Here is a 15,165-nt window from a genome sequence, read left to right as displayed (position 1 = left end):
GAAAATGTTCTTTCACACCCCTTTGAAGTAGATACCACTGTTCTTATTAGATCAAGAAACCAAAGGAGGCTTGGAGAGGTGTTTAAACTCTTCTCACAGCTAGAAAGTGGAGAGGTCGTAAGTTGAAGATAGATCCATCTGACTTTCAAGCCTAGTCTTGTTCTCTGAGAGACTAGTTTGAAAGTTGAGCTATAACTGTAGTGATATGATTAGAGAATGGACTTGAGCAGAGTGGGTGGGGACAGTAAGACTGTCAGGCTTATCTCCTGTTATATTGATAATAAATCCCATGACCTAGGAGAAATCAGAGAGATCCCTACCGTCTGGAGTGGTCAAAGAAAACATAATGGGAAGGTTCAATTAGAGATGAATCTTAAAAGTTAAGCTAGGAAGGCACTCTGCATGGGGCAAGAGGGAGCAGCAAGGGCAAAGGCTTAGTGGCAGATATGTAACATTCATTGGACTTGGTCTGGTAAAGATACTAATCTTATGAGAGGAAAGGGTTTGCCCTGGAAAAGGGTGCTGCTGAAGAGGGATGACTGCCTGCATAGAGTCAAAGAGAGTCACTCATACTATAAAAGTATTCAGGAAACCAAGATATGTAGAACATTCTGTTTCCATATGTTTAGTTAATTATGAATTCCTGAACTTGGAAACCTTGCAATCTTTGGAAAGAACCAGACTACATATTAAGGGATTAAAGTTTGAAATGTCATTTCCCATTTCTGTCCAAATAAGGTTGAAGCATTTATTTGTTGAAAAAATAGCAAGTATTCCATGACTGGTTTCTTGCATGGTATCTGAATGATCTGGATCACCCACTGACTTGATGGTAGCCACTAAAAGCTGAGATGAATCATCTCTGATCGCATAGATTTTCAACATCAAAGATAGAGCTTGATGCAATTGGCAGAAGTTGGGTTTCAGAGTTGAGCATGATGCTTAAATCTCTTCTTTTGATTAGCTTTGATAATTCCATCTCTTTATTTTTTAGATACATGTTTTTATTGATTTCAGAGAGCAGAAGGGAGAGGGAGAGAGAGATAGAAACATCAATGATGAGAGAGAATCATTGATTGGCTGCCTCCTGCCCGCCCCACATTGGGGATTGAGTCTGCAACCCAGGCATGTGCCCTGACCAGGAATCAAACTGGGACCTCCTGGTTTGTGGGTTGGCACTCAACCACTGAGCCACACCGGCCAGGCCACTCCATCTCTTTAAAAAAAGTCTTCCTCTCTAGTTTGACCTATCATTTGTGTCTTGCCCACCCCTAAAGAAGTAACTTTCTTTTAAAAATACTATTTGAAGGATTATACACATTTTAAAATTAGGCTGCATCTTTGGATACAAACCAGTTTGAAATTCTGTGTGCATTTTTTTTTTTTTTTTACATTTCAACCATTTAATGTGATGGCAAGTAGATCCAGTCTGAATATAAGCAATACTTGTATTTGTTCCACTTTAACTAACCACAATAGAGAATGGTTCAAAGGTCATCAATAAGAGATTGGGTTTGGTTTAAAGTTCTCTTTGAAACCAGAGTAAACAGAGTATTGCACTAGGCCCACCTGCAATGTTTGGCTTGGATACAGGTGATTGGCTCTTGGGAAAGGAGGATGCAATCGTTTTCAGTGAAGACTTTGGAAGTTATCACTTCCCAATTTTGCACTCAGCATCCAACCTCTGTCACTGATCAGGGTTAGCAATTATTTGTAGAGAAGATAGAAAGAAAGCAAACCCTCAGGCCTGCTAGGAAGGGTGATGGGCTTGGCCTGAGAGATTCACAAGGTGACCCAAGTTGAGGATTATTTTGGCCAAGTGGCTTGGACTGCTATTAATCCTTACTGTCTTCAGATGTGCAGTAGTGAGTCATCTGCTGGAATATGATTAATCCTGCTTTGTAGGAATAGACAGCACACAGATTCCACCCAGATCTTATATAACACACTGGTCCTGGAGCTCAACAGGCTTTCTCTGTAATAATTCTACTGAGTTTGAATAATTATTAAGCCCAGTTCTTGAGGAAGAATGGAAGTGTCACCATCCAAAGCTCAATCTTAGAGACCATATACCAACTTACTCCAACCCAAATCTTTCCTTTTCATACAAGCAATACACTCAGAAGTTAGCTTTCCTTATCAACCCAATCAGTGTGGTCCTATAACTTAGGAGTTAAAAGATCTGAATTCAAGTTCTGACCCTAATTATCTATGTGACCCTCAGCAACTCATTAGTCCTCTGGGCCTTCATTTTCTCATCTATAAAGTGACTATATCTGCCCTTCCTACTCATCAGTACTGCTGTGAGTATTAAATAATATAGTATACATAAAAGTGCTTTGGAAACCATCCTATATAATAAAAGGCTAATGTGCAAATCAACTGAATGTTGGGACAACCAGTCGCTATGATGCACACTGACCACCAGGGGGCAGACACTCAATGTAAGAGCTTCCTCTTAGTGGACAGTGTGCTCCCACAGGGGGAGGGCTGCTCAGCCAGAAGCCAGGCTCACGGCTGGCGAGTGCAGCAGCTGTGGCAGGAGCCTCTCTCACCTCTGCAGCAGCACTAAGGACTCCTTGGGGGATGTCTGCCTGCCGGCTTAGGCCTGCTCCCTTCGGGGGATGTCCACCTGCCGGCTTAGTGGGCCTAAGCTGGCAGGTGGACATCCCCCAAGGGGTCCTGGACTATGAGAGGGCACAGGCCAGGCTGAGGGACCCCCCCCCTCCAGTGCACAAATGTCATACACCTGGCCTCTAGTATATTACAACAAATACAGGAGATTATTATAATTATTTCAGTTTTTTAAGGTATCTTAAGGTTATGTTGTCAATGATACCTGAATAAAACTTTCTAATACAAAAATAATATTTTTTTAAAAGACAAGCATTTGATGCACTGTAAAGATTTTGAAATTTAGGCAGAACATTTGTGTACTATATGGTGATCTATACCTCCAAAAGTTCATTTGAGATAAACCAATAAAAGAGAGACTTTGTACTTTGGAAGCTTCCAAATGGCCACCCTGGCAGATGGGCCCCAGCTGTCCTTGACAAGGGGACCCTTGAAGCACTGCCAAAAGCCTACCACCCAGATGTTCTGTGCATCTGTTCCATGTTTAGAAAACTACTAAACTTTCCAGAAACTACCTAAGATACTTTAACATGTTATTTACTCAAGGCGGTGGTACAGAAAACAAGCTCAAACTGAGGAGAGAAGTATACCTTCTGTGCTAAAGGTCAAGAGCAAGGGTTGGCAACTTCTCTGAAGAGAGTCAGATATAACAAGTTCTTGTTATGTATTCATAGGGGTGAAGGAAGCACAGGTCTGGAAGTAGACAAGGGCCAATAGGACTAGTCTCTTGATGATATCTTACATACACTACCATTTCAAGACCCATTTGAGCTAATAACCACCTCTTTCTTTTAAAATGAAATTCATCTCGGAGGATAAGAGTCTATCATCCACTCACAACTTAGAATAAATGTCTTCAGTTAATCCTTAGTCATGTTCTCCTATCTGAGATTTATTACAATGTAACTAAGAAAACTTTTACTGAGAGGTACTTTCAGAGCTTTTTAGAATAAGTTCAGATTATTTGGGGGAAGAGTAACTCTGAAGAGGCATTATACATTTTTTGTAGGTAAGATAAAGACAGGTCACATCAAAGTATAAAAGTGGAGGATGAAAGTCAATCAAAGACCCAGAATAGGTTATCAGCTATCTTTGTAGGCCAGTGAAAATAATAAAAGCCTGACGCTCTTGGTATGCAAACCATGGATAGCTCATGGCTAATCTAGAGAAATGATGGTAGGGCTGAAGATTAATTTGACTTCAAGGAGAATGGAGTGGAAGGTGAGGAGGAACACTATGCACATCCTGGTACCCAGTCACTCATGGTCATCTAAATCACTAGGGCTCATGAAAACCCTTCATTTTATCTGAGCCAGAGGCACAGGACACAGAACTGGAGTAGTTTGACTTTGAGCTCACTGAGCCATGGCTAACAGTCCATCATCAGAGTCCCATTTCATCCTCTGACCAAGGCAGCACAAGGGCACTGTATTTATATCTATGTAGAGCAAGTTCACCAGGGAAAGTAAAGTCCTTGAGTAAACATAGATTTTTCTTTTTAAGTAATTAGAAAAAGAGTGAAAGCTTTCTAACAGTCCCAACAGATGGATATCATTTTGAGCAAATTCAATAGGCCAAAATCCACATTTGTACTTCAAGAAAATAAGATGTATTAGTGCATAACACAATCAAGCATTGGTGGCAAAATCTAGGTAACAAATATATGGGTGTTCACTGTAAAAATATTTCAAGTTGTCTGTACATTTAAATTTTCTCATAATAGAATGTTGAGGGGAAAAGTAGAACCTCTCAGAAAAAAATCTGCATTTGAAAAACTGATCATATGAGGCATGGTAATTTTTTTTTTTAAAAAAAGGATTTTCCTGATTAATTTTTAAGTAAGTCCATCACTTCTGAAGAGTGCGGTACACTAACAAAGTGTATGTAATTCTTGGTAAAATTGTATTAGCAGATTTCATGCCCAGGGAGGGGAAACATGAAAAATTTCAGAGAAAATGCAATCAGGTTATAATGGTTTTTAATACAATGTCCCCAAAATCCCTTTTCTTTCATTTTAAAATGCCTGTGAAGTTGTGTGTGTGTGTGTGTGTGTGAGAGAGAGAGAGAGAGAGAGAGAGAGAGAGAGAGAGAGAGATCCTCTTCTTTGGAAATTTCCATAATTTATAATAAAAGTGACTGAAACAAATCTGCACATTAAAGCGGGTTGGAAAAAGATCTTGTATACAGTATTTCCTTTATGAGGGAACAAGCATGAGACTTAAAATATGCAAAAATATAGGTGAGGAGACACCTTCTAAATACAGGGTGGGAGGGCAGCCATTTGGGTTCACACTGCTGAGATAATCTGCATAATTAGACTGCCCTGGTCTTGCTGCCTCTGTTCAAAGTCAGAAGATAGTAGAAGTACAATCTGGGTTCTCAGTCTCCAGCTTGGAGTAACATGGTCTCCAAAGTGCCTTCCCATTTGATCTGTTCCTCCGTACAACCTCTTATAATCCCTATTTTACAGATGAGGACACAGAGGTTCAACCAGAGTTAGAGAGGTCACACAGCCACAAACTCATGTTGTCTGGCACCTGACTGCTATCTGTGTGAAGATTGGACCTGAGTGTCTTGGTTACTTACCACAAGTCCTCTGACTAGGTGAGAAGTATCAAGCTATTTCAGCCTAGCCTTCAGCTATGACAAGACAGCTCTCCTTAACAAACCTTGTTCTTAGAAATTATACCTAGAAGGTGGCACTCTCCACTGCTCAAAATAGCAACAACCTTTACCATCCTGTTGCCTGACTGGCAGGAGAAAAGCCATGGCTACTGGGCTGTGAACTGTGTGTGTTTTAGGACTTGCAACTAGGAGGCCAGAAGAGGCCCTTAAAGAGACCACACTCTAATAATTCGGGCCTGGTAGTCTGAGAATGTCTTTGTGTGGCAGCTTTTCGCCTACCTTATTTCCCTGCTTTGCTGAGCAAAGGAGAGAAGGTATGGCATTGTCAGAAGTGATCGAGTAGGTGACCTGTAGCTAGGACACCTGTTCCGTATGTTTTTATTTTCAGCATTATGGAAAAGATATTCACTCGTCTTTCTAGAGCTGAACACAGGCAAGCAAACATGTTAGGAATGTCAAAATGGCAGGGAAAATCCTGCCTTTTAACCAAGAGTGAACAGAGTCTGCTTTGTTTCCCCCCATCCCCTGTCCCCTGCCTGATTTCATAAAGAAAAAGAGGGAAGAGAAAATTCTGTCAGGATTTCTCAAATGCAAAACATGTCCACACTGACAGAAATAGACTGTTTTCTATTAAGGAATCTGGTCATGGTAACAATTATATTTTTGAATTTATCATCATGTTTATAAAATGATACTCAAGAAAAGATTTTAAGAGGAGATTTTGTGAACAAATTCCTCCAGCCCAGCTCTCTTTGGGAATGCCTCAATAAGCAACATTAGCCACACCGCTAATGTTTTTTGTTGAACTTTGATGGGGAGATTTTACAATTGCTGCAAATTGAAAAAAAGTGTCATCCCCTATTTTCCAATTTGTGATATTAGTGTTTTCTATTTATTAAGTTCTCCATGCCACCTAGTGTTTATCTGAAGAAATAGCCAGATTCTTAGCAAGTACCCTTAATCCTGTGCAGGATATCAAGTTCATGCTCTAACTCAGTTTCAGGTAATAGATGAATAAAAAAAATTGCAATAATCTTCAGAATTTCATAATTAAATATTAACACAGATGACTAAATTCTTTTCTCTAAAGAAAACATTGACTTTTTTCTTCTATAGGATATTCTGAAATACAAAAAAATCCTAGAATGGTCATGGTGGAAGAGACTTTAAAGACCTTTAGTCTACACTCACCACACTCTTATACCAGGAAACCCTTTTCTAGAATGCAGTTTCACAAAAGCTTCTCTGTAACTTCAACTTTAAAGTAAACAACATGGCCAGAAAACCAGGAGGGGCCTGAAGACCATTCAGAATCTCTGTTTGCCTCCATGTGGTAGCAGTGAGCACCAGGAAGTAGTGGGCAAAGACAGCCCAAGAAAGAAAGGGCCTGCTTTAGCTCTGGCAGATGCTGGCGCAGCCCCAGATCTTGTGGCTGGAAGAGCTTGATCAAATTTCTTCTCCTTCTTCCTATTCCCATCCAAAAACAACAAACTCTAACAAACAATGCCCATAATGTTGGCAACAACAGAGCTGTCCTTTTCAAAATCTGTGTTCTATCATTTGATTTCAGTGATTACTAAAGCTTTCTAAATGCTACCAAAAGCTGAGCGAGGACTGGAGAGGTATGGAGATGGGGAACAGAGCTGTTGGAACTAAAACCAGATTTCCAAAAGGACCTTGGCAATCCTACAGAGGCCCTTCTCTGGGTTTACAGAAAATAGTGGTTGTCATAATTTTGGCAAACACATGTCCTGTATTTTATACAATGGCCCCAATTTCAAATATTTCCTCTTGTTGTTCATATAAGCACACTTGGCCTGCTCACATCAGGGGTCCTACTTTCTTTTGAGGGGAGTGCTCAGAAATATGCTCACCATCTCTTTAAGGTGGATATCCCAAAAAACACAACCCTGTTTCTGCCACCTTTGGCAAAGTTAGTTACAGTTGCCTGAAGCATCACAGATTGCTGTTGGGGTCGGGGCTTGGGAAGTCAGCTGGAGACACGAAAAGTTGACAACCTTGATCTATACATTTGGAGTCTATAAAGCACATTCACTTTGGGCCAGTAAACATGAAGTGGATCTTAATTAGTTTGTTTGTTTGTTTCCCCTTAATTCTGCTGATCTGGGCAGTCTATAAATCTTACTGCAACAGACAAAATACCATAAGCATGACCTTTTTAAAACCCATCTGCAATGAGTCAGGGAGCCAATAATCAGAAGTGTCTCCAGGCAAGGCCCCAGAGGATAGCAAGGTGGTGAGAGCTACATTTGACAAACTCCTCAGGCTCTGGAGTTCTAGTCAGTTCTGCCTAGAAAAGCCAACATTCCTGCTAATCATATTTGGTGTCCTTAATTGGAAATTTGTCACCATAATAGGGAGCCCTTGGGTCTTGCCTAATCCTCAGTCCTGCTCAAAGGTGAGGTGGTTGGCAGAGTGGGGAACAAAGCCGAAGAAAGTCAGAGGATAAGAGAAGAGGGAACAAGCCAGAAGTGAAGTTGGGCAGAGGAAGAGCATTCAGGACACCAAAGCAAGAGTGCAGAACTGAGAGAACCTTCCAACCAAAGCCTCGGGGGCAAAGGGCCTAGGCAAAATGGGGAAGGAAGCCAGTCTTGACCAGGCCTCCCAGGACTTTAAGCTACACGCCCCCAGTCAAGTCTTTCCAGCCCAATCTAAGGAAAAAAAAGATAGATGAGTCTGCTCTTACTTTCAATATTTTAATTTCTTTGAGCTTCATCACTAACACCTTCTATCTCACTCTTTCTCTTGTGATTCTTTTTATTGCCCTTCCTCCTATATTCTCATCTCATTAGCATATCCCCCACTGTATGCATCTCTTCATTTGTGTCTTTCCTCATCTGACAGCGCCCCAAACACTTCCTGATTCATGGAATTTGGGGTCAGCACTCCCTGTTGCTCTGGGATCAGGTATGCCAAGGCTTCTGACCATAAAAGCTGCTTCTTGAGTCTCCTCACTTCCCACCCCTTGGTCTCACCTCTCCTGTGGCCAACACGCCCTAGACAGCATAGCCTCCTCTAAAGAGCTTGCTCTGATGAGTATGGTATGATCTAATCTTCTGAGTCATGTTGCTGCCAGGGGCGTCCAGGCCTCCCACTTTGGCAGGAGCAAGGTCTGCAGTTCCATAATACAGGGCTTTGGCACACCCTCCTCAATTTCACAGTGTACCCTCCATGGCCTATGTGGAATGTGGGTCCTGTTGACGGCCACCATTGGATACCTACTCTGGATTAAATGACATGAACTTAAAAAGCAGAACACCCTAAACTGTTATTCTTTTTAGAAAATATTATGCAAAGATTAAAAACCAATTTCCCAGACTTAGATTCTTTGCCCTTAACTTCTGTGGCAGTGGTGGGGGCTATAGATTCTTTTAGTTTTTCCGCTTCATTATTTTGACAAAATAAGTTTCATTTAATGTCACCTTAGATTAATCCAGAGTGGAGAGAACTAGATATAACTGTATAACCATCTCTTATTTATTGAAAGTAGATTTTCATACCATTGGGAGCAAATGAGTCCGAAAGGGAAAAACTTTAGATATCCCAAACCTTCGCCACCAGAGTTCTTGACCTGTTCTGTGGGATTCTGTCTCCAGAGTCAGAGCAAAGAAAAAGGAGCAATTAGATGAGAGGCTCTCTTATGTCTGAGGGTCTAGCTGACTGTTCTTGCACAGTCCCTAAATGGTAGGAAAAAGCTATTGAATAGGGCCTTGCTCTGTGGCCCTTATTCAGCTGTCCCATTCAGCCCTGTCTCCAGCTAGTGGGAGTGAGGGAAGTCCCCAACAGCTGCACTTTGCAACTAGGAAATAAAGCTCTGAGCCTTTGATCTTTTCTTCTTGTCCATTCATGTTTAATCTTGTTTCTTATTTACTCCTTCTTCAAACTCAACTAACTTAGAAACTAAGGAATCATGTAAATAATGTAATATATTTCCTCCTCCAAACTCAAGCAATTTAGGCCCATATGACCTTTGTGATTTTCATAAAATCACCATGGACCCCAGAAAAATACCTACATTTGCGAAAGTCATATAATAATTGAATCTCACAATGAAAGGTGCAGTAGGAATCATCTAGTCCAGCCTCATCATTTTATAGATGAGGAAGCTGCTGTCCAGAGTGGTTGGAAGGCCTGTCCAATATCACAGGCTGAGACCCAGGATCACAACTCTCAGTTCAGGTTATTAAATGACACCATAGTGGTTTGAACCCATGCTTGGTTATGGGAAAGTGAACCACAGTCATGCAATGAACTTTCAGAGAATATATATATATATATAAACTTTTATTATTTAGGACCCAAAGAGAAATATCGGAACTCTCTGTTCAGTTAGTGATTCATGAAAACCCAGCTAAATCCCCATGGGTACTGTTACACAAGACCTCAACAAGTGAGAAATCTCATTCCTAGCCAAGTGTTGCTACCATCACTCTTCCAGGGGTAAAGCTAGCTACCCAAATTCCATAGCCACTCCTATGTACACACCATCAAAAAGGCAAAGTGTCACTGAGGATGATGTCTCTGGCTCTGACATCAGCTCTATATCCACTGGCTCCCTCAGCCCTCCCACTTTCTTGACAAAGCTGTTCCTATCTGTCTCCTTCCCAGTGATGGAGGAAATAAAGTCTTAATAGGGGTTTTCTCATTTTTTGTCAACCTTAGGTAAAGAGAAAAAGCTGATACCATAATCTCCAGTAGGGCTCTATTCTGGGAAGGTCTGATACCACCCCAGTTTCTTACTTTTTCCTGTTCACTTAAACTCACCCCTCTTTCTCAGTTCAGTCTTCCATGCAGGTACACATCCTGTAATTGTCTATGACGATATATATGACACGATACAGGTGGTGGTGTACAGATGACTTTATCTACATACAGCTTGTGGCACCTCATCTCTCAAATCCTCCCCTTAGAAGAAATTGCCTGTGACTTTCCTTCAAAGCCTCAAGTTATCCAATAGCAAAAAATCAGAGTCCTTAAAGTTGACTCACACAGGGCCCTTCTTGAGTTAGAGAAGCATCTAACCTTGGGACATTTGGTCTTACTCATCCCATCACCTATCCTTGGCAGACAGTTTACTCCCTATAGACAGCTATAGCAATACAGAACTATATACACTAAGAAATTATAAACATATGTTCATTCCCGAAAACTTACTTCAATTCATTCATTTAACCAATATTTTACTGATTCATTCATTCATTCATTCCACAAACATTTACATGACATATGGATGGCTTCTTGAAGCCTTTCTTTTCTTTTAAATATATTTTATTGATTTTTTTTTTTACAGAGAGGAAAGGAGAGAGATAGAAAGTTAGAAACATCGATGAGAGAGAAACACAATCAGCTGCCTCCTGCACACCTCCTACTGGGGATGTGCCTGCAACCAAGGTACATGCCCTTGACCGGAATTGAACCTGGGACCTTTCAGTCCACAGGCCGATGCTCTATCCACTAAGCCAAATGGGTTAGGGCTTCTTGAAGCTTTTCTTAACTAACTCAAGAATCCCCCAACCTCTAGGCTATGTCATCACATGACCCTTTTATTTCCCTCATAGCATTTACAATAATCAGAAATTATCTTACAGATTGAATTACAATTTCTCTTATAACTAGAATGTAAGATCCTAAGTGATAAAAATTTTTCATCTTCATTATAATTTTATGGAACCACCATCATATATGTGATTTGTCATTTAAATAAATGTCCTTAAGCAGCATATGACTGTATTCCCAATAGCCAAGAAATGGAAGCAACCCAAGTGTCCATCAATGGATAAATTGATTAAAAAATGTGGCATAGCCATATAATGAAATATTATTCAGCTTAAAAAAAAAAAAGCACCCAACTGGCATGGCTCAGTGGTTGAACCAGGAGGTCATGGTTTGATTCTGGTCAGGGCACATACCTGGGTTGCAAACTCCATCCACTGTGTGGGGTGTGCAGGAGGCAGCCAATCAATGATTCTCTCTCATCACTGATGTTTCTATCTCCCTCTCCCTCTCCTTTCCTCTCTGAAATCAATAAAAATATAATTTAAAAAAAGAAATAAAAAAGAAAAAGGAATGAAATTCTGATGCATACTACAATATGGATGAACCTTGAAGTCATTATGCTAAATGAAATAACCCAGTCACAAAAGGGCAAATACTGTATAATTTTATTTCTATGAGGTACCTAGTGTAGTAAAATTCACAGAGACAAAAAGTAGAAAGGTGGCTGGCAAGGGCTGGGGGAGGGAGGGGGAAGAAAATAGTGTTTAATGGACACAAAATTTCAGTTTTGCAAGAATAAAACATTCTAGAGAGATGTTGCATAACATTGTGAATATACTTAACTGCTTAACTCGATACTTAAAAATTATTAAGATGGTAATTTAATGTGATGTAGCTGAAACCCCAATTAAAAACAACATAAAAATGAAAACCAAAACAGAATGATTTGGATAGATGTGAAGAGAATGAGGACAGGGGAATGAAGAAGAAATGTTCTTTTATCTATATACTAGAGGCCCGGTGCAAAAAATTTGTGCACTCGGGGGGGGAAGGGGGGCCCCTCAGCCCAGCCTGTGCCCTCTCGCAGTCTGGGACCCCTCAGGAGATAACGACCTGCTGGCTTAGGCCTGCTCCCGGGTGGCAGAGGGCAGGCCCAATCCCTAGGTGCAGCCCCTGGTCGGGCTCAGAGCAGGCCGACTGGGGAGTTGGGACACCGCCCCCTGTCATGCACAGAGCAGGGCGATTGGGAGGTTGTGATGCCACCCTCAGTCACTCTCAGGGTAGGGCTGATTGGGGGGTTGGGGCACCACCCCCTGTCACACTCAAGGCAGGGTCTATGGGGAGGTTGCGGTGCCACCCCCTGTCACGCACAGAGCAGGGCCAATCAGGGGGTTGGGGCGCTGGCCCCTGTCACTCACAGAGCAGGGCCCATCAGGGGGGTTGGGGCTCTGTACCCTGTCACGCACAGAGCAGGGTGATCAGGGGGTTGGTGAGCTCCCCCCTGTCACGCACAGAGCAGGGCCCATCAGGGGGTTGAGGAGCTCCCCCCTGTCACACACAGAGCAGGGCGGATCAGGGGGTTGGGGCGCCGCACCCTGTCACACTCAGGGCAGGGCCGATGGGGCGGTTATGGCTCTACCCCGTCACACACAGAGCAGGACCCATGGGGGGCGGTTGGGGCGTCACCCTCTATCACCCACAGAGCAGGGCTGATCAGGGGGTTGGGGCGCCGCCACTGTCACACTCAGGGCAGGGCCGATGGGGAGGTTATGGCTCTACCCCGTCACACACAGAGCAGGGCCCGTGGGGGGGGGGGTTGGGGCGCTGCACCCTGTCACACACAGAGCTGCACAGCGATCAGAGGGTTGGGGATCTCCCCCCTATCAGGCACAGAGCAGGGCTGATCGGGGGTTGGGGCACCTTCCCCTGTCACACACAGAGCCACAGGGCGATCAGGGGGTTTGGGCGCTACCCCCTGTCATGCTGATCCTGGTGCCGGGAGGCCTCGCGGCTCCGCTGATCCCGGTGCTGGGAGGCATATTACCCTTTTACTATATAGGATAGAGGCCTGGTGCATGGGTGGGGGCCAGCTGGTTTGCCCTGAAGGGTGTCCTGGATCAGGGTGGGGGTCCCCACTGGGGTGCCTGGCCAGCCTGGATGAGGGGATGATGGGTGTTTGCAGCTGGTCACACACCCTTCAGGGTGGGGGTCCCCACTGGGGTGCCTGGCCAGTCTGGGTGAGGGGCTGAGGGCTGTTTTCAAGGCTGGCGGGTGACTGAAGCTCCCAACTGCTCCTTTTTTTCTTTTTCTTTTTTTATTCTGGGCCAGCTTTAGCTCTGAGGCTTGGTTCCAGCTCTTAGGCCTCCGCTGCTGAAAGCAGGTATCTTATTTGTTTGGGTTCTATAATTGAAACACTGTTTCAACTCCAGCTCTGAGATCCCGGCTGGCTGAAAGCAGGTTTCTGGGGTTTTGTTTAGCTTCTATATTTGTAACAATGTTTCAAACTGCAAGCTCAGAGGCCGGCAGCTGCAGGCGGGGAACGTTGGAGTCCTCCATCACTGAAGCAAGCAAGCCTCATGTTCGCTTCAAGCTGCCTGGCTGCTGGCCGCCATCTTGGCTGGCAGTTAATTTTCATATCGCCCTGATTAGCCAATGGGAAGGGTAGCGGACGTATGGCTAATTACCATGTTTCTCTTTTATTAGATAGAATATATTTTACAATGAAATTGTTTTCATATATAACTTGTGTAATTGAAATCATTGTTAAAAGTTTTGGAAAACAATTAGAAAAGGCCCCTGCTTTGGAAACATTAAGAGTCAAGTGAAGGAAACAGATATGTACACAAAGTAGGTACTGGGCAGTGTGATGGGCAGCTAAGAGAAGACAGCACCAGGTGCAGCCAGCAATGAGAGGGCAGCCCTTTCCTCTTGGACAATCATAGGAGGAGTGGCCATTGAGTAGCTGACTCAAAGACAGGTAGGTATTTTTCTGGGGGAAGGCCAGTCTAGGCCCCAGAGACCACACCATTCAAAACCTTCCACTTTTATATACAGAGGCTGAGCTGCAGTATATTCAAACACACTTAGTTCAAATAATGCCATGAAATATGAGGGGGGAGTACTTTAAAGATACTTTGAAAACAGTTGTTAAAATAACTAAACTAAGTGTCAAGGAATGCTAAAGCCCTAAAGCTTATTATATGCATACACAAAGTGATCTAAAGCAGAGATGGGGTATGCCAGACCCCACAAGCTGACTCCAAGGTTTTCATACAGTCATTAGGTTTAGCCTAACAAAACCATTACACAGAACTCCTTGGAGGATCTGCTGAATGAGTAAGAATGATTTTTAATTAGCATATTATTTTTTTATGTCAGTGTATAGGTTTTCAGTGCTTGCGGGGGAGGGGGGGGGCAGGATGAGACATTTGTTCTCTTCAATTCATCCAGGCATTTGGGTTTATACTATTAATTTGTTCAGCAAACCGTTTATTTATAGCTAGAGCAAAAGAAGCTTTAACTCAACCCTTGTCTGAAATTCAAATGGATGGGATCTAGAGGGTCCAGCATTCAGTCAAGATATTTATCTAGTCAACTCTTCATTAACCCTCTAATGAGAGAAGTGTTCAGAGAGTGCGAAAAGTCTTTGCTTTCTTTCAGGGATACAGTCCGTCAATAAATTCTTTTTTTTTTTTTAATAGTTTCATTTGCCTTTCCTGTTCAGCTGTTCTTACATAAAACAAGAAAATCAGTTTGCAGTTCCAGAGTTCCTTGGTGTCTAGAATAAGATGAAAATAGCCTGGTTCTAACGCCTAACATTCCCTAGGGGCTGCAATGCAGCTACTATTGCTCACAGGAACCCTGTGATCTCCTTGATGCCTCAGACATCTCCAAGGCTGGCAATAGAACACCAGCTCCCAAGCTACAGCACAAGGTTATTTTCAAGAACAAATTGTTCAGGGACTCTGAAGTCAGGGCGGTTCTACTTTTGTGTGAAGCTCTACCTCAGTAATTCCAGCCCTTGGGAGCCAGCCCATAGCATCTTGATTTAGGAAGCACTGTAATATTGTTGTGAAAGGCATGGTCTTTGAAGCCAAGCTGCTTGGATCTAGCTCTGTCATTTGCCAGTTGTGTGACCTTAGACAAATCACTTAACTTCTCTGTGCCTCAGTCTCCTCATCTTTGAAATTAGCATAATGATAGTTATGTGGATTACATGAGTTTACATATGTAAAGTGCTTAGGTCAATTTTAAAGTTTTCAAAGTATGTTAGTTCTTTCTTGGATCCTCCTTCAAATGAGTCAGCTCAGCATCTCCAGGCTTCCCAAAGGACTTCATGAAGGGTTAAGCCTTCTGGAGGCTATGCAGGAATGGAGACATGGGATTGCA

This window comes from Myotis daubentonii, chromosome X (genome assembly GCF_963259705.1).
Source record: "Myotis daubentonii chromosome X, mMyoDau2.1, whole genome shotgun sequence".
NCBI classification, from domain to species: domain Eukaryota; kingdom Metazoa; phylum Chordata; class Mammalia; order Chiroptera; family Vespertilionidae; genus Myotis; species Myotis daubentonii.
The sequence above is the reverse complement of the archived record's forward strand: the minus strand, read 5'-3'. Positions refer to the sequence as shown.